Source organism: Equus caballus, chromosome 1 (assembly GCF_041296265.1).
Source record: "Equus caballus isolate H_3958 breed thoroughbred chromosome 1, TB-T2T, whole genome shotgun sequence".
NCBI lineage: Eukaryota > Metazoa > Chordata > Mammalia > Perissodactyla > Equidae > Equus > Equus caballus.
In genome coordinates, this window is record NC_091684.1 from 180749836 (window position 1) to 180776972 (window position 27137).

Consider the following 27137-nt stretch of genomic DNA (forward strand, 5'->3'; position numbering starts at 1 on the left):
TATCATTATCAGCTAGTCTTCCCAATTGTTCACTGTTTGTGTCACATATGGATCCTCTGAAATGCAGAACTCCTACCTAAAGAAACCCTAATATCATTATAAAACATGAACTTTTGCATGTTTTTTAAATGTTTTAAGGAAACTGCATTTGTTCTACTGTAAACAGACATATTTTCCTGGTGTCCGTAAAAAAATAACAATGCAAAAAAATGAGATTCAAGTTTCAAAAGTTACATTTGTAAAGCCAGATTAGAATACAAAGAAAATTTGACCTAGGTTTCTACATAAACCGATAAGCTTTGTTCTTGCACCTACTCTAGATTTTTAGCTAACAGCTATCTACCAAACATCTCGCACCATTTGGTCAGATAGGGTCATTGATTTCACTCAATTGGTAAGGCTTTAATAAAGACTAATTGAATGGAATGGTGCAATGTACTTAATTCCCATAATATACCCTATGACGTTAAAATGGAAAGAATATGAAATAAGAGATTAGTCTGGTTATATATTACACAGTATCTTTTAGCTTCTCATTAGTGCAGACGTAGACCCAAAAGTTAGTTGGTTTTTATGTGAATGTACATATCAACATAATCAAACAACAAGGAACTGGATAGTCACACACACACACATATATTACAGACACAACCTTTTATACTACCAATTATAAAATAATAATAGAAATTGATACATAGATCACCTATATATGTAAAATATTTCAAGAAAAATGATAATTGGATAGAGAAAAGTGCAATTTGAAAATTTGCCCTGTGGGATGCAGGAGGGTTGAATAGATGGAAGCACAGAGGATTTTTAGGACAAGGAAAATACGCTGGGTGGAACTGTATTTGGAGATATATGACACTGTGCATTTGTCAAAGCCATAGAACTTTACAGCAAAAAGAGTGAACCTTAATGTATGAAAAATAAAAAAAAAAAAAAAAAATTTAGGAAGTCAGGGGATTACAGGATGAATGCAGGAAGTGACAAAAAAGAATCTAACTGTATTATGAATCTCTGAAATAACCTCACGGAAGAAGGTAAGGGAAAAGTGCTGACCTAAGTAACTGGAAGTGAGTAGACTCTGTAAGACTGAAAGCAAAACGAATTGTGCATAAGTCCTATACCCTAGATCATAAAATTGATAAGGATTAACAATTCCGAAACCACCATACATGTATACTGGAATACAATAATTAAGTAAATGGGTGGGGGATGGTAGGAGCCAGGTTGATCGCTATTGGAATAGGAAGTTATAGACAAGTAAGAAAAGGCTAGAATGATTCACGTAGTAAGGAATCAGAGTTGAAGACATCAATTTGAATTTAATATAGATACAGATGAATAGATATAGATATATAGATATAGATATATAGAGAGAATATATAAATATACAGAGAAAGAGATTGATACAGATATAGATAGAATACGTATACGTATGTGTATATACCCACAGATTATTTTATATATATTTTTTTTGCTCTGTCAGCTGAAAGGGCCTAAAAACAATGACATCCCAGCAGCAATGAGTATAACTAGTACTCAGATCTTGGTTTTTAACACCATTCTCCAATAAAAGGAAACAGAGTTGCTTAGAAAAATGGCTGATTCTGGGATGGAGTAGGAAATATACAAAATGAGTCAGTTCTATATTGTACCGCCAAAAAGCAAGGAAGTGCTAAAACACATACATGCACATTAATGGGGTATGTCAAAGGGACATAGGAGCCAACTGAAAGAATTCCCAATGGCCAAAACTGGCACAACTTGAGCAACAAAATAAGCAAAATACTACTAAACTATAGCCCAAAGTATAAAATAAATATTCATGTGTCCACACTGATATATAAATGATTAAACAAATGAAAGAGAGCAAATAAGACAAATCTCCCATGCAAAAGAATTCTAAATAAATTATGCGGATACCCTATCCTCAAAGAGGTAGAGGATAACTCTCCACTTCCTCAATGTGGGTTTCTCATCATGACTTTCTTCCAAAGCATACAGAAGAAACAGAGGGGATAAAAAATAAGTAACTTTTCAGTGGAGAAACCTGACCAACACTACCTCGTCAAGGAGATCAAGGACACCTTCCACAATAGTACATTATGTTGATAGTTTGTATCCTTGCTGTGATATGATGAAGTGGCACTTTACCTCTGTGGTCTCCCTCTGAAAACCTCATACCCCCAGTTTAATCACAATAAAGTCATCAGACAAATTCTATTTAAGTGACATTCTACAAAATACCTGGCCAGCACTCTTCAAAACTGTCAAGGTCATCGAAAATAAGGGAAGTCTGAGAAACAGCCACAGTCAAGAGGAGTCCAAGGAGACATGACAACAAATGGAGGGATCCTGGAAAATCAAAAGATCCTAGGTAAAATGTAAGTAAGTCCAAATAAAGTATGGACTTTAATTAGTACCAATGTATCAATACTGGTTCATTAATTGTGTCAAATACCATACTAATGCAAGATGCTAATAGGGGAGTACACTGGGTGCAAGGTACACGGGAATTCTCTGTACTGTCTTTGTAACTTTTCTGTAAATCTAAATCAATTCTAAAAGAAAAGTTTATTTAAAGAAAAAGTGGTCTTTTGGATGAATTGAATTATGGATGAGCTTAAAAGTGTTGTTATTGAGTATAAAATAAGTGGAGGGTGTAATTTAATAGATCAGAGCTCAGTGGGAAAGTTTTTTATTTGAACATTGACTTGAAACCCCTGTTTAACTAAGCAAGTCAGGGCTCCAACAAGAGTGTGAGCTGTCACAGCGCCATGGTAGCAGATGGACGTGAATGCACACAACTGGGAAACAAAACCCCAGGACCAGTTGGAAATAATCATAGGATTCTCAGTCCAGGATGTTCAAATTGTGACAGACTTTTTGCTTATTTTTTATTTTAGTAAACCCAGTTTATTGAATTAATTTCAAAGGATGTTATAGGTTACAAGCACACACAATATCACAATTAGAAAAAAAGTAAGAGCTTACCGGCTTGGACCGTGGAAATACTTTTGCCTTTAAAAAAAAAGAAAAGTGTCCAGTTACTTTCACTCTCATGCATTCTAGGGTCTCATTCAGCTCAATCATTTGAAGATTTTAATTTCTGATCTATAAGACCCTGTATCTATCAAAACAAATCACATATTTAAATACTGTTGTGATAAGACTAGAGTGACCTTAGAGGGACAGTCAACTTCAAGTCAACTTCAGTCATCAGGTTCTTCAAGTATTAGGAAATTTGTCTGTCTTATTGCTGAGTAAATTAGTTTAGACATATTATATCTATGTTATGTCTATACGTATATATGTATATATATACATATGTCCATAGCTTAGACATATTATATCTATGTATATGTGTATCCTGAAGAATTCTAAATGAGCTATTACCCAAATTTTAAAGATAACAAGGCATTCTTACAAATACAACCACAATTGCTTTATATTTATATGTTTTCCCAAAATAATCTTGCTGCATATCAAACTTACCTTGTCCACTCATATTTTCATTTAAATTGTATTGCTATTACTAAATCACATATAGAGGTGTCTTCAACAATTTTTGTTATATACAGAACACCAAATTCTACAGCAGTTGGTTCAAACACAACACCTATCAGATTTTTTCTGAATGATCTATGACAAAAGAAATAATTTTTTTAAACAATAAGAAGTTTTCTGAGGCCCAAGAGAAGTTGCCACAGGCCCACAAAAATGTGTGACTTTCCTCTTTTTTTCATTATGTTTTACTTTTCTGGTGGAATTCTGTACGTATTTACCTCAGAAATATGTCAGTGATATCTTAAACCAGAGAAGCGGAGAGTGGTACAACACTGTGAGCTTTGTGAGAAACAATATAGTGGTTAAAAGCATGGACTCTAGACCCATGCTTCCTGGCCTGAATCTCAAATCATTCATACACTAGCTGTGTGACACTGAAGAATTTACCAAACCTCTCTTTGCTTTTTCTTCAAAGTGTTGCCTCATCATAATTTACCAATATGTTACCTACCACTAATACAGGTAGGAACTATTCCAAAAGAGCACAGCGCCGTTCATATAGTAAGCTAAAAGTTTGTTGAATGAAGAAATAAATGAATGAATGAATCAGTAGTAGTAGAAAAAGTCAGAGGGAATGGGTACAATAGGAAATATGAGTGGAACAAGCAGAAATTGTGAGTACTAAATGGAACTTTAGCAATTGTAATGATAGTAGAAATGTATTTGCAATGTTGCCCAGTTTGGGATCCGGTGGTACTAACACTGTCATTCTTCTTTCTGGAGATGTATCTGAAACATTAGCCATGTTGTTTTCTCAACTTATTTCCATTCAAGATGAAACTTCATCAGCTTCACACCTAACATAGGTGTTTTACGGGCTTTCAGTAAATTTAAGGTAATTTATGATTTCATCTTTCTCAAGTAATTTTCAATCAAGTAAAGTTATCCAACAAGACTAGAAGTTGCACATGGAAACATTTTATTTTAAGATTTCATTAGTATGCATAAATTCACAGCCCCTCCCAGTCTCTATCCATTTTTGCAAGTAATTGAAAAAAGTGACTCAACATATGTGGATCCCAGTTTTTAGGTTAGCAAATGGGGCAATGGCATTTTAAATGTTTTAAATGTGGAACATTAACTGTGTTATAATTTAATTTCTAATAATGAACCTGATTCTCCTTCCAAAATAAAGATAGCATCCCATGGTAAACATGAAAAACAGGAGAGTGTCATAGAAAGCGCATTACAACATGAGGCAGGGCATCTGTTTTCCAGTCTCCTTACTCATTACCTACAGGTAATGAATTTTACCTAATTCACTTGGCCTCAGTTTTTTCATCCACGGAACAGGAATATTAATTATGTACCCACACAAAGGCAGAAGCTTAACCAAATCCTTGCATTAACTTGCTATCTATTAAACTCCTACAGTGTGCAAAGTTAAGACTTTTCTACTCCTTTAGCTATTTGTATGAGACCTCACATAGGTGCGAGCTCCGAAAGGAGCACCAGTGCGATCGTGATGAGTGGCAAGGGGCTGTGGCTCCTTATTTCTGGAGGTTACTTGTATATCTGGTCCTGCTTGGGCTCAATCCCAATGTCCCACTTCCATCATAGAATGAGCTCTGCTGAGTACATCTGACTTTGACTCGGCAGGTCTAACAGGATCTAGCTTGTAATGGCCATTTCCAGATGCATGGTTACTTGGTGTTTTCCAAAGTCAAGCATCTCATCTCCACCAGGGCTTGGTAACATGTCAAGAGCTGTTTCTCAAAGAGTGTATAATCTCTGCTACAGATGGCATGTCCTTGTTCCAGATTCCAGGAGCCTGCGTTGAATTCTCCCTTTGGGCCTTGCCATAATCTCTATACTGCTTCTTTTCCTATTTCTGTCACCTCCAACACCTTACAGTCTGCTGGATCATATGGTCCAAGTGGCCATGCTGATGCACCGCAGCCTGGAACTCCTGCAGAGCTCTTTTCTTATCCCCCGTTCCACTTAAAGCTGGCAGTCTTCCATGTTACCACTAAGGGAATTGCACTAAAGCATTGCACTAGGGCACTACTCCTAGGGGTAGGATGTGCTGCATCCAGAAGCCAAAAGATCTACCAGGTACTATATTTCCTTTGCATTGCAGGAGATGGAAGATGCAGCAATTTATTTTTTACTTTGGAGGAGATATCCCACACACTTCTGACCACCGTACCTAGGAATTTCACAGAAGTGGCAGATCCCTGAAATCTTCTAGAGTTTATCTCCCACCCTCGGAGTCTAGGTGTTTTACTGAATTCTCCAGCATTCTAGCCACCCCTTGCTCATCCTGTCCTATCAGCATAATGTCATTGCTAATGGATCTATGTGACAGTCTGTGTGATGTTCATGGAGTTCAGATCTCTTTGGACTATGTTACGACAGAGGCAGGGAAGTGAAGTTAACATATCCCAGAGGCAACTGGGATGCAAACAATTTCTGATCTACTTTTTCTAGCTGGAATGGAGAAGGATGAATTCACCAAAACACTGGCCACATACCATCTGCTCCAACAGGGACACCACATCAGCCAGAGCTACTATGACCAAGACTCCTACTTGTTAAGTCTGAAGTAGTCCACAGTTGCTCTCCAGGATGAGGTTTCTGTAATCCCAAACTAAACAGAAATATGACAAGGTAAATATGGGAAAATAAACAGAAATATGATAAGGACTACCACAACTGCATCTTTTAGTCTTTAATAGTGGTAGTAATCTCCCTCCAACCCCCACTCTGATAGCTTTTATCCCACAGACCAATGACCCAATGGGGGTTTTGTTCCAAATGCCAAGTGTATCAATTCCATCATATACACAAGGTAACTGGGAAATGACCACTGAGTGAATCCACTGACCCAGTGGCCACATTGTGAACTAGATCTTACCCAGGACTCACTGAAGGCCTGCACTCTAAATGGGGCGCCATGATACTTTTAGTGTTTAAGTACCACCAGTTGACTATTTCTTTCGGTCCCCATCTTCCCAAAGATGTTAATGAGCCCACCTCAGTGACTGTCTCCCCTCCAGTCTGGACTGAGGAGGTGAGCCACCACAGAACTTCTTAGTGATCTTGGTTCCCCTCTTGATGAGGATTTTCAGGCTGCTTAATTTTAAAACGGTTTATGACGAAGATTTTTAGGCTGGTTACTTTTAAAACTACAGATAAGAAGCAGGCTCTGAGGAGTGGAATTTGCTTGCCCTTTGATCAGAGACAGTTGCATTTGTGAAGGAAATCTCCATGCCTCCCTCTCTGCGCCAGGAGGAAGGGGGGATGGCCTTATCTCTGGAAACTCTTAATGGGGAAGGCAAGAACTTAAGTTGTTTACTGTCTGGCAACCTCATGTAACTGACCCCCCACCCCAAAATCCTCCTTTGTCTTTAGTTGAAGATAATATTTGAGCTGTGACTTCTGCCATTTACTCAATCCGGTTTGATTCTTATCTAAAAGTTGTGGGACCGCCCAGTGGCCAGACCCTACCTGCACTGGGACCATTTTAACTTTTTTTTTGTCTTGTAAAGAGATAATTCACATACCTATGCCTTAAATTTAGCCTTACTCTCCACCCAACTTTGCAGCAGAAGTGGCAGCAGCAACCTGCCAGCAGCAGCTCTGCCTGCCCTTAGGTTCTGTCCCCATGCCAGCGGCAGCAGCAGCAGCTCCCCATGCCAGCAGCATCTCTGACTGCCCATGGGTCCTGTCCCCATGCTATCCTATACTATTCTCTAAATAAAAGAGCACTACTGCCAGATCTTAAGAGTCTAAGAAATCTTTCTTTCGACTCCTCGGCTCACCGACCCCACATCACTCTCACTGGTGTATTCCTGGTGGGCTGGATGAATGGTATGTCCTCTGAGCCCTTCTGTGGAACATAATTCTCTAGTGGGTCCTCTATCCTTACATATGATATCCATCCCAGGATGAGAAATTCCCTCAGAGCTTTTCTTCCCTCTTTCATCATCTTTCATGGCAACTCAGGATTTCCACTTTGCTGAGCATTGGACATGAGTTTTTCCAGGCTTCTGAGGATCACTTTAGCAGCAAGTTCGCCCTATTCCCTTGGGCATCCTATTAGGATTCTAGTCCTATGTCCCAAGAAAGTGCTCCCAAATCAATGACTTCTTCTTTATCCAGCCTTATATTCTGGCCCTCCCGATCACTGAGGTACTCTCCTGGATCCTGCTTGGTACATGCTAATGAATTCTTGCAACTCTTTTGTTTCCTCCCTCTTTTATTAGGCCCAGCACATCCCCAGCTGGGTTATGCAGGGATTTAGCCCTAGTTAGCACCTTGGCAGCCAAGATAGAAGGTGGGGGCACATCCTGAGGGAGGTACATGTTAGCATGTGGAGGAAAGGCTTCTCCAGCATCATGCAGCATAGGGAAGTGCTAGCTATTACTAGGGAAGGAGGACCACTTCTGCAAGGCCAGAGAGTCAGTGGGTTGTATAGAACAAACATCATAAAGGGTAATCAACCAGATGCCCCATCCCATGATTAAGATGATAGGTTTTCCCTACAAGGGCTCTGACCTTTGGATAACAGACCTGCCTTGGCTGAGTATTCAAACTTCTCACTGTTAGCAGCTCTAACAATGGTATCTTCAGGCTGCTGCTCAGCTATATCTGTTTTTCCACTACAGAAGATAAGGGCCTTCTTTATAAGCTACCAGAGAGGCCCTTTTGTTGTCACACTTAGCCATTAACTGCTTGTTAATTCCCCTTAGTCTGTCATTATCTCTCGGCAGGACATCCATACAATTTAGCAATAACCAGCCAACTCTGTCTTATTGGCATTGTTTCCACCATATCTTTCAAACACCTACATTATTGCACCTAGTACAGTATTCCCTTACAAGGACATTTTCCCACATTATCACTGGTGAAAGCTTTAGCAACTGAGCCACTGTCTTGTGCCAGGAACTATTCATGCCTCATCTACCAACCAGAATAGCATCCTCTTGACCCACCAATTTGTAGGTGAACCAGTTTCAAATCTTTCAGATCCTCCAAAAAGCCAATGGCAAGAAACAACTGTGAGGGTAGGGGAGCCAGAGGAGTCTATGAAAGCCATCAAATTGTTATGTAGAACTGACCCTTTAAAAGGATAATAGGAAGGAAGGAAGTGTGGGTGGGAAAGCGTTAGACTGCAATGCAATTCTAAGGAAGTTCAGCAAGGTGATGGGTGTCCTGGAGACAAAGTCAGAGGGTTCCCATGTCTCCCAAGAATGGGCCTGCCTTGGTGTCCCTGTCACATTCGTCATCAGCTGGGAGGAGCCTGTGGGAGATACAGCCTCAGGCCAAACACAGGGATGGATTTCAGGGGACAGAACCTGAGGTTATGAGTCAATAATGCTCTGAGATTGTAGTCTATAATCTACGTGGTGCATTTTCATGGCTGCCACAATAGCTAGCACTTATTGAGGACATAAAACACATCAGTCATCATTTTTAAGCATATTGTAGGCATTACCTCATTGATTCTTCACAACAACATCATGAGATTGGTCTTTTGATTATTCTGTTTTTATAGATGAGGCAAAGAAGCTAAGTGACTCGCCCAAGCTCACACAGCTAGAAAGTGGTACGAATGGATTAAACACAGATCTCTCTGATTGAATAGCTAGATGCCTTTAACCACATGGTCCCTGTCCTCAAAGGGCTTAGAATCTGTGAGGCAAAGAGATATGGGAACAAACATAATTGTTCTTGATGCTGATGATTACAAAGTGTCTATAAGAAAAATTGCTTCATTCTCAAGATTGCTTTGGCTGTTCAAGGTCGTTTGTGGTTTCATACAAATTTTAGGATTATTTGTTCTAGTTCTGTGAAAAATGCCATTGGTATTTTGATAAAGATTGCATTGAATCTGTAGATTGCTTTGGGTAGTCTGGACAATTTAACAATATTAATTCTTCCAATCTGTGAGCGTGGTATATCTACCATACGATCAGCAATTCCAATTCTGGGTATTTATCTGAAGAAAATGAAAACACTAATTTGAAAAGATATTTGCACCTCTGTTCATTGCATCATTATTTACAATAACCAAGATATAGAAGCAACCTAAGTGTCCATTGATAGATGAATGGATAAAGAAGATGTGAGATGTATATATATATAACGGAATATTACTGAAAAAAAGAATGAAATCTTGTCATTTGTGACAACATCAATGGACCTAGAGGGTATTATGCTAAGTGAAATAAGTCACACAGAGAAAGACATATACTTTATGATTTCACTTATATGTTGAACCTAAAAAACAAAAGAAATGAACAAACAAAACAAAACAGAAACAAACTCATAGATACAAAGAACAAACCAGAGGGAAGGGGATAGGGGAATGGGTAAAATGGGTGAAGAGGATTAAGATGTACAAACTTCCAGTTATAAAATAAATAAGTCACAGGAATGTAAGGTATAGCATAGAGAATATAACCAATATTATTGTAGTAACTTTGCATGGCAACAGAGAGTTACTCAACATGTTGTGGTGATCATTTTGTAATGTATATACATGTCAAATCACTATGTTGTACACCTGAAACTAATACGATATTGTAGGTCAACTATGCTACAAGAGACAAAATGAGACTGCTTCAGTCCACATAGGGGAATCAGAGAATGCTTTGGCTTGTCCTTAAAGGAGGGTTAGGTATTTACGTAGAGAGTAAAGGATTCCAGGGAAGCAGAGAACAAGGTTGAATAGGAAGAAGTCATGGAGTAGTATCACAGTGCTGGTTCTGTCATGGACTAAAATATTTTCAAATTGTTTGAAGCACCAGCAGTGGCCTGATCCTTCCCAAAGGGTTGAAAAATGAAAAATCTTGTGTTTAGCCCAAGCTCCTAGCAGCAGGTGATTTTTTCCACCAGAAAAGGCTTAAACAAATACTGCCAATGCCAAAACAGGCAGAAAGGATGTCGATCACAGCATGGTAAACGCAGACCGGGAGCAGTCTATTGAAGAAAGAGTGAGTCTAAAGCAGGAGCCAGAGCCCCTGCAGCCCACTGCCGTTCCCAGAGGTAAAAAGAAAGCTAGCATTTCTAGAGAATGTGCGAAGGACGCAAAGGCTTCTGGAGAAGTCAATCGATAAATAGTTGGTACTAAAAGATAGTGGTGGAGCAACAAAGACAAATAGCTGTCCACAATTTGAAGTACACACCCTGGTGCTAAAAATAACTGCCTCAAAAAGAATTTGGGCTGAACAAAATGGTGATTTTTCTCTTCCACTTAGAGCCAATCTAATAAGTGTTAAGAATCTGATTCCCAAGTATCAGAATCTTCACTGGCCATACCTAGGGCACGACCCAGCATTCCCACTTCAGCAAATCATTCTTATAGAAATTATAGCACAAACACATGGAGATGGATATGTAAAATGTCCTAGGAAATATTCTTTGCAATAGAACAAACTAGAAATAAATATTCATCTATAGGAGAACTATTATGCTCTGGTATATCAAAATGCACCAACCTGGGAGAAGTTATTTACGTGTTCAATAAATACTTAGTGAGAAATTACCGTGGGCCAAGCATTGTACCAGGAGCTAAGGACACAGATGTGAAGAGGGGCGGGCCCCATGGCCAAGTGGTTAATTTTGCCCACTCCACTTCAGCAGCCCAGGGTTTCACAGCTTCGGATCCTGGACGCAGACAAGGCGTCAGTCATCAGGCCATGCTGAGGTGGCATTCCACAGTGCACAGCCAGAGGCACTCACAACTAATATACAACTATGTACCAGGGAGCGGGGCTTTGGGGAGAAGAAGAAAGAAAAGAAAAAACAAAAAGAAGATTGGCAACAGATGTTAGCTCAGGTCCCAATTTTAAAAAAAAAAAAGAAGTGAAGAAGACTGATATGGTCTCTGCCCTTGTGCGGGTTATAGTCTGGAAAACAAGATAGATAAATTCCAAGTGAACAATGATGCATGCAGATAAAGAGGAAAATAAGATGCTGTGATCGAAAATAACAGGGAGGCAGGGGGAGAAGGAGAGAGACTTTAGTATTTCTTTAAATAGGGTGATAGAACATCTCTTTGACATACTATTCAGACTGAAATCCAAGGAATTAATAAGACAGGCGTTAAACTAAAAAGGCAGAACAGTGTTCCAGGCAGGGGAAATTGAGACTTAGAACAAGGGGCAAGATGCAAGAGAGACAGGGGCTACCCACGAGGATCACATCCCCAAGAGGATGAGTGGGTTCAGGATCCAGCATACAAATGGAGGGAGGATCCTTGTATAGGAGGAGAAACACTGACTACATTTTAATATAAGAAAATAAATTTTTGAGTGACAATGGAGGTAGGCTTGTGTCTATTTGCTGATCAGAGATGAGTATGTTAGTTCCAATCTACTATTTTTAATTTTCTTCCATGAACTATATGTGAGTGGAAGATGGAGTGGTGTAAATGTGTGAGTAAGGTGGAAGGTGAGAAGAAAAACAAGGGATAAAATAATTTTCCCAGAAAGTGGGAAAGGGAATCTGTTAAAAAATATATAGCAGAATTTTCAAGGCAGTGTTGAAAGTCCATAGATAATTGCACACAGTGCATATATGCATATTAATTACTTTCTGTAATTAATACACTTCATTCTCTTTGTTTGGCTTTCCACTTGGCAAATCCTCCAGATTTAACACATGTGGAAAAAAACTGTGGAAATGACAAATACAAAACAATTAAAAACATAATGAGACAAAGATATATACATTATGACCAACCACGTAAATAGTGCTAAATAGAATTACATTCAAATTATTAAAATAACTAAAGCTGCAAACGAAATATGACTCATTTTAACATTATTTACCAAGTGAAATAAACTAAAATGAAACTTTTCCTAAAATAACTTTAAAAAATGTTACCTTTTAAAGTGTCTCAGATTTTTTTTAAACATATGGGCAGGTAGGAATTTAAAAAGCAGAAGTCTTTGTACAGTCTAAATATAGATATAGTAATGTGGCAGGCTTTAGCTGAAGTTTTTCTATATATAACCTGCAACGAGTCCAGTATTTACTGTTTTAAATCTTGTATTTCTAAAGAACATATAATGTAACTAATTAAAATGCCAATTAACGAGGTTTTTCTATTTCCTTGCTTTTTACTTCTTCCATTTCTACACATATGTATGATTTGAACCTCAAAAGAAAAGGCCACCCAACTATGAAATAAGAGGAAAAATCAAGAAGTGGAAATCAAACACGACACTTTGAACCGACAGAAATGGAAATTTAAACCACTGCTAAAATTATTCTATGTTATTAAAACAACGTCTATACCAATAGTTCTCAAACTTCAATGTATATCAGAATTACTTGAATTTCATTGAAAAGATAAATTCCTGGGCTCCACTCCATAGCGACTGAATCAGAATCTCTGTGGAATCTGTCTTTTTTTTAAGCTCCCCTAATGTTTTGAAGTAAATGACTTTTGACCACATGTTGAAATAATATTGCTAGCAATTTCAGGCTGATGACTTTAGTGCAAAAGAGGTCAGAAAATAATTTTAGTTATCCAATCAAACCTTGGATTCCTGGTAATACCATGCATGGGTAGTCCAATCAAAGTTTGGTGATATTAATATGTTGTAGAATGGCGTAAGAGTCTGGAAAACAAAGATCCCAACCCTAATCTCCATATATAAAGGTCCATCTTTGATTACAGAGTGCTTGTCTTTAAGCTTTGTAATGTTGCGGTAAATAAAGAAGTAGTTTTTGTCCATTACATGGATAATTTCGTATCTAGAATTGTGAAAGACCAGAAGGAATTGGATTCTTACAGCACCACTGCAGGTAGCAATGTGGATTGAAAATGGCTCTAATGGAGGCTACGTAACACTCATGCAGTGTTTGTGTTATGAATAAACTAGGAAAGAAATAATAAGAAAGAAATCTGCTTAGATTACTAAGGCTGACACCAGAAGTGGTTGAAACACTACAGCAAAGAAGCCAAATCTATCCAGGAATATGCTGAAATCAATTTCATCCATGGAAAAGCTGAATCAGTCAAATCTTTATGCCAAGGTACTTCCAAATTCCAAGGGGACAGCCTCACACGTGAATTAATGACTCTGTGAGTAATCTAATTCTTGAGGAGAGGTGGGAAGCTTGGAATACTTCTATCACCAATCTTCCAGACCCACAATAACCGATAGGATAGCCACTAGCCATATGTGGCTACTGTATTTAAAATATGGCTAGTGCAACTGAGACACTAAATTTCTAATTTTATTGAATTTTAACTAATTTAAATTTAAATCTAAAACTGGATGTCCACATGCAAAAAAATGGATCCACTACTGACGTTACACCCTTCACAAAAATTAACTCAAAGTAGATCACAGAGCTAAATGTAAAACGCAAACCTATAAAACTTCCAGAAGGTAACATATGAGAAAACCAAGATGACTCTGAGTTTGGTGATGACTTTTTAGATATAACACCAAAGGCGTGATTCATAAAAGAAGGAATTGATAAATTGGTCCTGATTAAAAGTGAAAACTTCTGATCTGTGAAAGACACTGTCAAGAATGACGAGACAAACCACAGACCAGGAGAAAATATTTGCAAAAGACGTATCTGGTGAAAGACTGTAACCCAAGATATACAAAGAACTTTTGAAACTTAACAAGAAGAAAACAAAAATCCTGATTAAAAAATAGGCAAATGACTTGAAAGATAGCTCACCAAAGAAGATATACAGATAGTAAGGAAGCATATGAAAAGATGCTCCACATCATATGTCATCAGAGAAATGCAAATTAAAACAAGAATGAAATACCACTGCATACCTACTGGAATGACCAAAATCTAGAACAACTGACAACACCACGTGCTGACAAGGTTGTGGAGCAACAAGGACTCTCATTCACTGCTTGGGGGAATGCAAAATGGTACGGCTACTTTGGAAGACAGTTCACAAAACTAAACATATTTTTATCATACAATTTAGCATTCATACTGCTTGGTATAGACCCAAAGGAATTGAAAACTTATTTCCACAGAAAAACCTGCACACAGATGTTTATAGCAGCTTTATTCATAATTGTCAAAACTTGGAAGCAACCAAGACGTCCTTCAGTAAGTGAATGGAGAAATAAACTGGTACATTCAAACAATGGAATGTTGTTCGGCGCTAAAAAGAAATGATCTATGAATCCACGAAAAGACATGGAAGAAACTTAAATGCATATTACTAAATGAAACAAGCCAATCTGAAAAGGCTACATACTGTGTGATTCCAACTATATGAGAGTCTACAAAAGACAAAACTAAGGAGACAGTAAAAAGATCAACGGTTGCCAGGCCCTGGTGGAGGGAGGGATGAATGGGTGGAGCACAGAGGATTTTCAGGGCAGTGAAACTACTCTGTATGAAACTATAATGGCGGATACATGCCATTATACATTTGTATAAACCGTGCAACTCCAAGAGTGAAACCTAATGTAAGACTATGATCTTTGGGTGATAATGATGTGTGCAGGTAGTTTCATCAATTGCAGTAAATGCACCGCTCTCATGGGGGATATTGATAATAGGGGAGGATATGCGTGTGGGGGGGCAATGGGTATATGGAAAATCTCTCTAATTTCTTCTCAGTTTTGCTGTGAACCAAAAACTCCTCTAAAAAATGCATGTAAAAAAACTTAAATCTAAAATCTGATATTTGATTCAGCTTTATAAAACTTATAAGTATGCTTGAACAACTGGAATATATAAATCTTTGTTCCCAACTGCATACTTTATGAAATATGAATAAAGAATCAAGTATACCCAATGAAAATTTAGAGTCCTAATTGAGATGTGCTATAAGGAGAAAACGCCCACTGGATTTTGAAAGCTTAGTATGAGAAAAAGAATAGAAACTATCTCATTAGTAATTTTAATACTGATCACATATTGAAATGTTAATATATGTGGTTAAATATAGTTAAAAAACATATTATGAAAAATAATTGTACTTGTTTCTTTTCACCTTTTTAAACATAGATAAAAAACATTTTTATTTTTTTAAACATTTAAAATGACACAAGTGGCATGCATTATATTTCCTTTGGACAGCGTTGCTCCGACAACTTTTAATAAGTTGTTGCATATGTTATACTTAATTTGCAGTGTATTTTTGCCATTACATTGTCTATTGAAGCAGGACAAACAAAGAATCTTGCATGTAATAATTATGATTAAAATTACAGAAGGAAACTGAAGAGTGTTACTTTCACACGGAGAGACCTGGGAGTAAATGATACTCTTTTTAGAGGCATAGCAAAAGAGTAAGAGCTTGCCAGCTTCCAGGAAGATGATCTCAACAAAACCAAACCAGTGTGTCTGCTAGCATCTGCTGGTTTGTCCTGCCCCAAACACCAAGAGGGAAAATACAGACATAGGCAGGAGGAGCAAAATCATGATTCACTTAAAGGGATGTAAGAACTTGAGGAGGAAGATAAAAATGAGCAACTAGAAACTCTATAAAAAGAAGAATTTTCTGAGAACTGATCTTCTCTATGATAAGATGCAAATAATTAAATTTATGGTAATAAAGAAGTTCTGGAAAATAAAGCAAATGAAACTGAAAATAAAGCAGAGAAGAATAAAGTAGATTTCTTTCCGAAATCTATGCAGAAAGATCAGGACTCTCCTGTACTCCAAATATCATTACTTAGTAATTCAAAATCTCTCTGTAAAAAAGAGATATAATGGTATAAGGGTTGGGGTTTTGCGTTGAAAACATGGCTATAAGTTAAGTGTCACTTTGTTATCCATGGGAAAGAATGTTAAGTTGGAAATTTAATAAAAGTTATTCGTTGGTAAACAAATAATATCTGGCATTTTATGATGTAAGCATTCATTCAAAATATATTTATTCAATGCCTAAACATAAAAACTGTCAAATGCTTTGGAGAATGCAAAGGTGAGCTATACAGAAATACTTCCCTCTGATAAAAAGTACATGTCTATTCTCAGAAAGTACTCTCTGCGGATTTTATCCACACCTCTCTTCCAACTTTCCTGTCTTGAATTACTGCTCCTGCTCCTATCTTCCCATGTTCTCTTGCTTAGTTCTGTATTTCTGGACCAGGTAATTTAAGCTTTCCTTTACCAATCCATTGAACACTCCTCTCTGGTATACTGTTGAAGGACACCCAGCCGTACTCTCTACCTGCTTTATCCTTCATCCTCATATACATCCAGCACATGTTGGAGGAACTCCAACACTTAAGGACCCCTAACAGTGAGCTGGTCAGCACGAGCAGGAAAGAAATGAGAGTGAAGAAGTTATCTGGTTAATTACATCAAAGAAGAATTCCCGGCCTTTTACTCTCAGATTCTTACACCTCTACAAAACCAAGAAAATAACAGAAGTGTTAACTTCAAAAACTGATCTACCAGGAACCTAAATGGAAGCGTATAAACTAGATAGAACATGATAACAAATCTAATTAAGAAATAGTTTTGTAAAAACTCAAATTGTGATTATAATCATCCTTGCCCTCCTGACCTCTCACTTTTAGTGATGGCTGAATAGAGAATGCAGTATACTGGCTTACAGAAAAGACTCACCTGTCATAGAAAGCTAGAAATATGGTTTTAGTACAGCATCTGGCAGATATTTATTAATTATGCCAACTAAAACAGATGGGCAGTCAAGCTTTAAAATCTGCTTTTTTTATGGCCTGGAATGACAATGAATAATAGGTCACCTATTACACTAAGACTGATGATTATTCTTTATTTTAGAAGAATAAAGTGGGCATCTTAAAATTTTCTTTGTTTGAATACTTGTCTGTCTCCAAAAGAGTTCAGGTTAGTTTATACGCTTCCCTATTTGCATGATAAAGTATCATTTTGAAAAGGTGGTCATGATAGTTTTCATCCTAGAAAAAAGCAAGGATAGAAGTTAAAGAAAACTACTATACTTTATAATCCATATCTTATAACCCCAGTCTCCCAATACTGTTTACAGATAAAAGGACAACAGAATATATATGAAATTACTTTGCACAATATGAATGAGAGAAGAATATACATGTTACACAAACACACAATACAGTTTATTTATATGATATAGAGCATCATCTTCATAAATATTAATTTATTGTAAGAATTTAGCCTTCCAAGTCCTCACTGCCATTGCTGGTCCTTGGCTTCTATTCCTGGTTGCTCAGCCCCTGACTCAGACCCACTCACTCCTTGGAACATCCAAATGTCATTGCGATTTATCCACCATCTTTGTAATCTTTAATCACATAGTTCCTTGTTTTTTTATGAGTTCATACAGATTTTGCACTAATGTGTAATGATCTCACATCCTCTTGTACTTCCAAAATGTGATAAAATGTATGTTTTTTTCTATCAGAGTGATCTAATAAATAAGCACCAGTCACTTTAAGGGTTGTTCAACCAGGTTAGACTTGATTAAACTTGATTTCCAGAGGGAATCTCAAAACCCTAAATTTCATAAATTTTCATAATGCAATCTCTCATTAGAGTGACTATAGGATAATTTTTAGCATAATTATACATAGAAAATTTCATAGATTAATAAAAATATCTAGGTTGGATGGTTCTCACATATTCTGTAAAATTTTCCACTTGATGCTTGAAAGTGTCCTCAGAGTTTTATTTCTAATCAATTAATCCAATATTTATTTTATATCTACCATTTGCTCCAATATTTACTTTATATCTACCATTTGCAGAGCACTGTGTTAGGCACTTTGAAGAACAGGGAGAACAGAGACCCCACCCCTAATTAGTCAATCAATCAAACTGGAAGCTAAGATATAAATATGTGAGGTTTCTAAGATAAACACAAGTGGAAATTTTGTGGGATGGCTTACAACTCCTTTCTTTACTCCCCATCTTCCATCTTCATCTTTATTAGCTAATTTATATGAGGAATTTTAGTAGTTTTGTCTAAGAAGAAAGCAGGGCTAATAAGAGAGGAAAGTTGCTTTGTGCACACTCATGGGGAAGACACATGAGAGGAAAGAAGAGGAAGATACAGCAGTTCCTGGAAGAAATCATTTCTGAGCGCTTGTAGGAAGTGATGCTAAAGATTGAAAAACTTCGGATGATTCTCCAAGCAAGCAAGATTATATGAGACTTAGAGCATAAAGTAATGCAGTTTCAGGGGGTGAAGAGGATAAGATGCGAGTAATTAAATTCAGCATGGAGTTGGAGAAAAAGCTAATTTTTACCTTTCTATTACTTCCTAGACATCTCTGCAATTTTGTTTCACCAAGAGGTCAAAGAATTCATCAGTAAAAATCTCTGTGCTTGAGAGAACAGCAGGAACAAGTACAACACTTGTTGAGAGACTCTCTCATGTCAATGTTGGCCATGTTGAGGCACCGCTCTTAAATGGCTTGTGCAGAAGAATGTATGCAGTCTTGTTCCTGAGCACATTACAATGTCCCTTGGGGCCCCAGAAATAATGAAGATCCCAGGAGAATGTGCCTAGGTCCTGTAATGATATATGTAATATTGAACTAATTAGTTATTAAAATCCACAGATGAAGTCCTGAGAACATTCAGATTACAAAGTTAAGGAACAATAATGAAGAATTTAGGATGGAAGTACATCCTAAGTTAAGTACGAAATTGTGCAGTAGGAACTCCATATATCAAAGAATTTCAGAGACAGTTGAAGCTGGAAGAATCTGTAAAAATTTATCAAAGTGTTGGGGACAATGTGGTACACTGAAGAATTGGTAGTTCTTATGGACTATGCCAAAATTCATGTGTTAAAATCTAATCCCCAATTTGATGGCATTAGGAGGTGGCCATTGGGAGGTAATTAGTTCATTAAGGTAGAATCCTCATAAATGGGATTAGTGCCCTTATAAGAAGAGGACAGAGAGCAAGCATTCTCTCCTTCTGCCATGTGAGAATACACCTAGAAATTCGGAGTCTACAACCCAGAAGAGAGATCTCACCAGAGCCCAACCTTGCTAGCGCCCGGACCTCAGACTTCCAGCCTCCAGAACTATGAGAAATACTTGTCTGCTGTTTAAGCTAACGACAATAAGAACAACATAAGAATGAGTAAAGTCAGAGAAAATAAACATTGTAGTGGTGATAAAAATTCTTCAACATGGAAATTTTAGTAGTATGATGGGGTCTGAAACAAGACTCAAAGCGTTATGACAATGGATATCAATAAAATGGAGTCAGTGAACATTAACCATTCTGTGAAAAAGCTTTCCAGCAAAAGAAAGGAAAATTTCTGGATGGTAGATAAAGGAAAATATTTCAAGTAAAAATATTTGCTTTTTCTTGCTTTTAAAAGCTTCCCTTTTTGGAAGCATATTTGAGAGCAGAAAACATGAAACCAAAGGAGAATAAGATATTGAATGTGGAGGAATTGATAAGTGTGGGAGCAAATTTCTTGGAACCTATCCTTGCTTTATGCATATTCACATTAATGTGTTCCTCTGCTGAATCACCCACTGAGCTTACCCCTCTTTTGGCAGAAACTCATACTCGGAATGCTTCCATCCTCCCATCAATTTACCTGTCAAGTTTATCATACCTGAGCTAAAGGTTACTGATTTATTCATATTTGAAAATATAAATCTACTTTAAGTTACCATTTAGCTAACATGTTATTTTTTAATTGTATGTATATTTTAAGGAGAGAGAGAAAAGGCCTAGTCTGAAGAAATGATTCTCTAATGGGAATTGTAAGCCTTGAAGCAATCAGGCCAATAAGGAGGGGATATGTTGGATTAGAAGGCAGAGAGTGAGAGAGGACTCCCAAAAACTATTCATAACACAGGAAGATGCGCAACTTTTATTCCATGAAACTCAGAGATCATCTCTTTCACTTCTTTACAATCACCTACCATCACGTCATCTATTTTCTGTCTTATTACCTTGAAATTCCTGCTTCATTCAGATATTTGGTAGCCACAAATTTTAAAATGTACATTATTAGAAGTCAACCTAAATATCTCTTAAGTTAAGAGAAATAACATTTAGAAATACAAATTTGGTTATTTTTATTTAAGTTAAAATATAAAATATTTTGTCCTTTCTTATATAAAAACCAAATTCTAATATTTTGCCACATTCCTCATAATGTTTAATACAGAAGAAGGCAGAAGAAGAAAAATAATGATATAATGGTGATTGACCTGGTTTTCTGATTTTGTCGTATCTTGTGTGCTTTTCAACGCCTCAAGCTTCTTTTGAATTGACATAGAAATGAAATTTTCATAAAGAATTCAGAGTGTAGTTTGTTAATTGTGAAGTAGTTACAGTTAAATACAATTGGTATCCGTTTTGATATATCAAGCAATACCAGCAAACAATATATTGTGAATTCTTATACGTTTTATTACTTAAATATTTATCTTTAAATAACAACAATAAGTTTTTCGGAATCCAAAATAATTTAGTCTGTGGAAACTCTTTGGTGAAGGGTTTTTATTTTGTGTTATGTCTAAATATGCTATTGCACTGCCTTGATTTTCTTCGTCGTTCTTTGTCACAATATCCGGCTATGACTGCACACATGAAAAGTTTGTCACAGCTTTTCCTCGGTGCGCCACTCTTCCCCCTCAAATAAAACACAAGGGGGAAAAACTGCTCAATCGGTTTTCTGAGCTCTCACAACGCCACATATATGGTGTTAATCCCTTAAACCCAGCAAACTGTTGATGTATAAAAAACAATATTCTCCAAGTGCAGAGGGTCGAGTAGTGCAAAGATACTTAAAATGGTGCAGAAGGCCCATGTCTCTACCACCAAAAGAATTACTGCACTGCTGTTTGCAATGCTCCATTTTTCTATGTAACTTTTCTTGGCAACAGATGCAGTATTTATAGTAAAGTCTATCACCGTTTATTAATGTTATACATTAGAGCTATTTGCTACTCTAAAAATGATATGCTAAAATATGCCGGAGCATTTTCAAACAAAACAAGAAAAATGAACTGATGATTTATTAATTGCATTTCATTGTTTCATAATAGAACATGATAAACCTTGAATAAAACAATGTAAATATATCGATTCCGTTTAGCATAATTGTGCTAACCATTTATAACAAAGTCTCCAGAGAGTCTGTTTCTACTTCGTTTTTACCTAAAAATTGCAAGAGATTTTTTCCCCCTCTTCTTTCTTTCCTTCTGCCATTGTTTAAAACAGTTGCTTTCCAGTAATTCATAGGGAAGTAGAAGAACACAGCAATAACCTGAATGGAGATATGTCCTTAGTACTGATACACAACTTGATAATTGGGATCTTTCAATTAAACATGATTTGGAAAAACTTGTTGCTGGTATAGTACATCTTGCACATTGTTTGTTGCAAGACAAATTGGATCACAGGACTAGTCTCAAAACTCCAATAACAGAATTAAAACAGGTGCATTATTGAGTGTATACTGATGACTCAGCTTGCCATAGAGGCAATTCCACCATATGTTTTAGATACTATGTTTTTAATAATTGCATAATAAACCTTCTTCAGCTTTGAGGAACTGATATATGTAGGAACACCCAACAACTCAACAGCTGAGTGAGATAAAGGCTTTGCAGTCATGGTCTTTCTGCTAAAGACACACGGAGCAAGAGATGCACATTTATGTGAAAATTTATCTTTTAAAGGCTGTAAATTCTTTACATACATGTTTATGTTTGTATTCCTGAAAGTTCTGAAAACATTAAGCAGGTATACCTTCATCCTTACAGTGAGGGACTGGTCCAATTAAGGTGGACACCTTAATTAATAGAGTGGCTAAACAAGGATAGCCATGGAAAACAATAAAAGTGGATCGACTCTTCACATCATACATCAGGAGAAATTCCAAAAAGATCAGAGAGCTGACTGTTGAAAAATAAAATAAAGCAAAACAAGCATTAGAAGAAAACATAGATTAACTGCTCTGTAACTTGTGTTTGGGAAAATCTTTCTTAACTATAATTCAAAATCCAGAAGGGATAATGGGGAAAAAACGACAAATCTTATTAAATTTTAAGAATATTTTGCAAGGCAAAATCATCATAAGCAAGGTAAAAAGACAAATGAGCTTGGAAAAAATTTCCAATTATATTCCAGGCAAAGGGGTAGTGTCCTTAATATAGTATTAACTTCTAATAATAGAGAAGAAAAGCGCCCAAAACTCTAAATGGTCTGTTGTTGTGAACAATGTTCAACATTTCTTATAATAAAAGAATATATCACAGGACCACTTCTCATCTATCAGACTGGGTACAATACCAAAGTCTGACAAAAGAACCTATAGGTGACGCTGTTGGGAAATAGGCATTCTAATATAGTGCAGGTAGGAATGCAAAATACCATAACTCCTGAGGAGAGGGATTGGCAACGTCTAACAAACTTTCATATACATATTTATCCTTTGACCTAGCAATCCCACCTCTAGGAGAATATTTCAAAATATGCTGGTAAAATATACACAAGTTGATTTATTACAGCACTCTTCACAATGGCAAAAGACTTGAAACAAACCAAATGTCCATCAAATTAAGAATAAGCCATGTAAACACAACGGAGTTCTGTGCGGCTGTGAAAAGCAATGAGGACTATCTGTATACTACCGTGGAGTGATCTCCAAGATAGGTGAGAACTATCAAGGTGGAAAACAGCATGGGTAGTAGGCTACTGTTTACCTAAGGAAGGGTATAAATGTTCATATACACATATGTACATATATAAAATTATATTATAAAATTTGCATTAGAATATCATAGTAACAGAAAATTTATATTATAAAATTTTAAAATATATACTGTAAAAACAAGCATAAAATTGAATATTTAAAGGTTTCCCCGGAAGGAGAAGGAATAGAGAGGACAGGGATGAAAACTAAACATTTTTTAATATGCTTCAAGTTTGACTTTGAATCCACCTAAATATTTTGAATAATTTTAAAGCAAAATCAATTTCAAAAGCATTTGCTAAAAGTTAAAAGTAAAATCCAGGTATCAACTTGTTATCACAAGCACATAAGGAAGAACTATTCCAAGTAACTTGTAATTTGGCCAAACATTCCCAGTGGGATAGACGTTAAAGGCAACAGAAACTGCAAAAACAAATTCTCAATTTGTTTTTAGTTAGTGAGTGTCAATATTCTTATTCTGCAACTGTTGTATGTGCATTGTGGGATAAACCTAATGGGTAATTATGATGGTGTTCTTGAACACTAGGATTTTAAGCATAGAAGAAACAAAATGCAATTATAAGATCAATGAGATTAAGTAAAAACCTGATAGTACTGAATATGAATTGCAATTACCAATAAGAATTGATGATGCATTATATATGTACAAAGGGAACATGTATTTCCCGTCTCTATCCACCAAAAGGCCTTGAAACAGTGATTAATATAGTAACAATGTGCACCCTACACCCTTGGTCTTTGACTGCAATTTCTGAATAAAAGGAACGAAGACTTCTTGGAGCAATAGCTGATTCCCAGTCTAGGGAAAAAATGTATATGAACCTGGATCATCTTAAATACCAAAAAGCAAGTTACTATCAAAGCCCATTAGGGTTATCTCTAATGTACTTAGGAACCAACATAAGAAAGGCTACCACTGGCCAACGACTGGACAAATTGAGCATTGATAAGGATAATGCCTGTCATGAATTGAAACACGTGACAGATGTTGAAGTCCATCACTTTATAAAGATTCTCCAAAAATAAAAACCTTATCGGCCTCCTTTGGAGGACATTAATGAACTAATTCATTTATTAAAACTGGTAAATAAAGGAAAAGATGAAGCAGTTAGCCCACTTCTCCTATACCGACTATAATTCAGGGTCACCAAATAGTTGGTGAGGGTAATTTTTCCTTACAGAATTATTCCAGCAAGTAAATGAAGAAGAAGTGATACAATTAAAATATTGTAATTTTAGGCATTGTAATGAAATATGAATCTGAGCAATAATTATTAATTGCTGTAACATCAAAAAAGTTAATCAGACACCATGTGCCTCCTGAGGGATGTACCCAATACCGCCTACAAAGTATTCTTGCCGGAAAAAAAAAAAAAAATGAACCTGATGTGGACCACACTTTTTGTCTCCTGTTCTCATCTGTGTTTTCTCCCATCATCTTTGGAAATCAACAACCCTCAATCGCTGACCTGAGGGGCAGAGTGGTTCTTTTCCCCCTTTGGGATATGAGTTTTCACCAAATTTTTCTAATTTTTCTTCCTAAATATCATTTCCTTCCCTTGATCCCATCCTTCTCTTGCCAGGTATACCAGCAATGCAAGCTTCCTTTAAAGCCCAGGACACTAGGGACTGGAAGCCAATGACAATGAAAACTAGACCCACAGGGCTCTGTTTATAGAAGGGGAGATGGAGCCATGGCAAGTTCAGCAATTTAACTGAGGATTTTGGTGGAAGATTATAATATAGTAGATTAAACAAATACAGCTTCTATGAGCCCACATCCAGTCTCAAGTCCAGTGTCCATCACTACCCATATTTCTTCTAAACACCATCTCCATCCACTACCTTTTGTGATAGCTGGACACAGGCACGGAACAGTGCCAAGACTCTTGACATGCTAATTGCTAACAATGAATACAATATCCTTAAACGGTAGGAATTTACAATCTCCTGGATCTTTGCAGCACAGGTATAACCTAGTATGCTGCTGGGTATGTGATAAGCATTCAGTAAGTAATTAGTGGATATAAGATAATGTAACAGAACAGTTTAGAAAAGATAATTATGAATGATAATGTGTCATCATAGGCTACTGGAGTAGCCTCCACTTTCTCTGAAGAAAGATATACTTAAATTGCAAAATTAAAATTTTGTTTAAAAATCTCAAGCTTAAAGAAAAGGCTGAAAATTAGTGAGTTAAATGTACCACTTAAGAAGTAAGAAAAAGAACCACAAAATAAATCCAAAGAGAGTTGAAGGAAGGAGATAATGAAGATAAAAACAAAAATCCCCCAAATAAAGAAACTAAGACACATTAGAGAGGTTCTGCACGGTAGTGGCAGACCTGGCATATTCGACAACCAGAGCAGATCTTTTCTTGTCAACATCTCCCTCCTCTCTGATAAAATAACTGTCAGCAACAATCATGAAATGAAACAACTATTAATAATAATGGCCAGAAAAGACACACAGACAGTGAATATTTTACTTTATTAAACATACATGCAATCATGCTAGCAAACAACTTTTTTAAAATAAATATCAACAAAATAAGTAAATAAATATCAAAACAAAAAGGAGAAAAGTAAGGAAATAATGTTTTAAACTTACATTAATATATTTTATTTTGAAAAAAGAAAAACTTTTGTCTATATAGTCTGTTACAGTAATAAATAACATTAGAGTTAATAACAAAGGCCAATTAAATTAATGACAAAAAATTATTACGGTTAATAACAAAGGTCTTTATGAACAGAAATTAATAAAGAAGAATAGATTTCTTTTATAGTATTCAAATTCCATGCAACATTTCATGTTGGAACTAACGCTTTTTGCTTACCAAATGCAATATTGCACCTACTACTACACACACTATTTCACTGTTTAAAATTTTAAATGTATCTAAAAGCTCCAAATGCAACCTAGAACAACAGATATGAAATACCTTTAGGTTTCTGTCCTGTTATCATTATTTATTTTTAATCTACTGTACAAACATAGGAACATGTAAAACTGTAGCAATTGGAGACACAAATTGTCTAAAATAAGACCTAAAAATGCTAAACCATTATGAACTTACTCTCTAAATGAATGCATGTGACTGAGTCTGAACACATCAAAGGTAGACTCTATAACTGGGAGTTCTCCCATTAGCCTCCAGAATGAATACAATGTATTATAACGCAAATAATAAACACATAGTAATTTGAAATTTATATGTATGTTTTCAAAACCCAATATAACCACGGCAATTATTTAGATCTTAAGCCAATAAAGTAGTTTTTAATGGGAAATGTTTTATCATTGATATTGTTTAGAATTACCAGTGCATGATGATAATAAAAAGCACACCAACTTTCAGTCAGTTTTATCATTGTTTTTAAATTCTCTACAGACAATGTACCTTCTTACTGCCTGTACCCAGGAAAGACTCTCTGACTCCATGCATTGTGTGCCACCACTGATACTTGAAAAGACTAGTAAAACGGACCAAAGTAAAAATTTTACAAAGAGAATGTGCAAATAAATAATACTTGGAATAAAAATAAGAGATACAACTTTAAATATATAGCAATTAAAAAGAAGAATACTCTGAACAATTGTATGACCAACAATTTGAAAATTTTAGATGAAATGAAAATATCCTGGTAAAATACAACTTATGAAAGTTAAGAAAGTGTATTTTACTAGTCAACTTGAATGTTAATTTTAATTCACATAAAGAAAACACTAGTTATCCAGGTTAATGGTAATTTATGCCAAATCTTCAAGGTTCTAGTCATTCCAATCTTAAGCTAACTTTTTCAGAAGATACAAAACGAGGCGAAACCTCCCAACTTATTCCATGAGACAAGCATATCCTTGATACCAGCATTAGACAAGAACAGAATGAGAAAAGAAAAGACTGGTGTTATTTTTTAACATAAATTTTAAAATTCTAGAT

General features: G+C 36.2%; 1 long non-coding RNA gene across 1 annotated transcript in view; it reads right to left on the bottom strand.

Moving 5' to 3' along the window:
* Nucleotides 1-2253: 2253 nt before the first annotated feature.
* LOC138925138 (uncharacterized) overlaps nt 2254-27137 on the bottom strand; it is a 72450-nt gene continuing 47566 nt past the window's right edge. The window contains exons 2-4 of the long non-coding RNA XR_011440929.1: nt 6048-6163; nt 3001-3027; nt 2254-2361 (exon numbers count right to left, since the gene is read on the bottom strand). This is a non-coding gene — a long non-coding RNA (uncharacterized lncRNA). The remainder of the gene's footprint in view (nt 2362-3000; nt 3028-6047; nt 6164-27137) is intronic.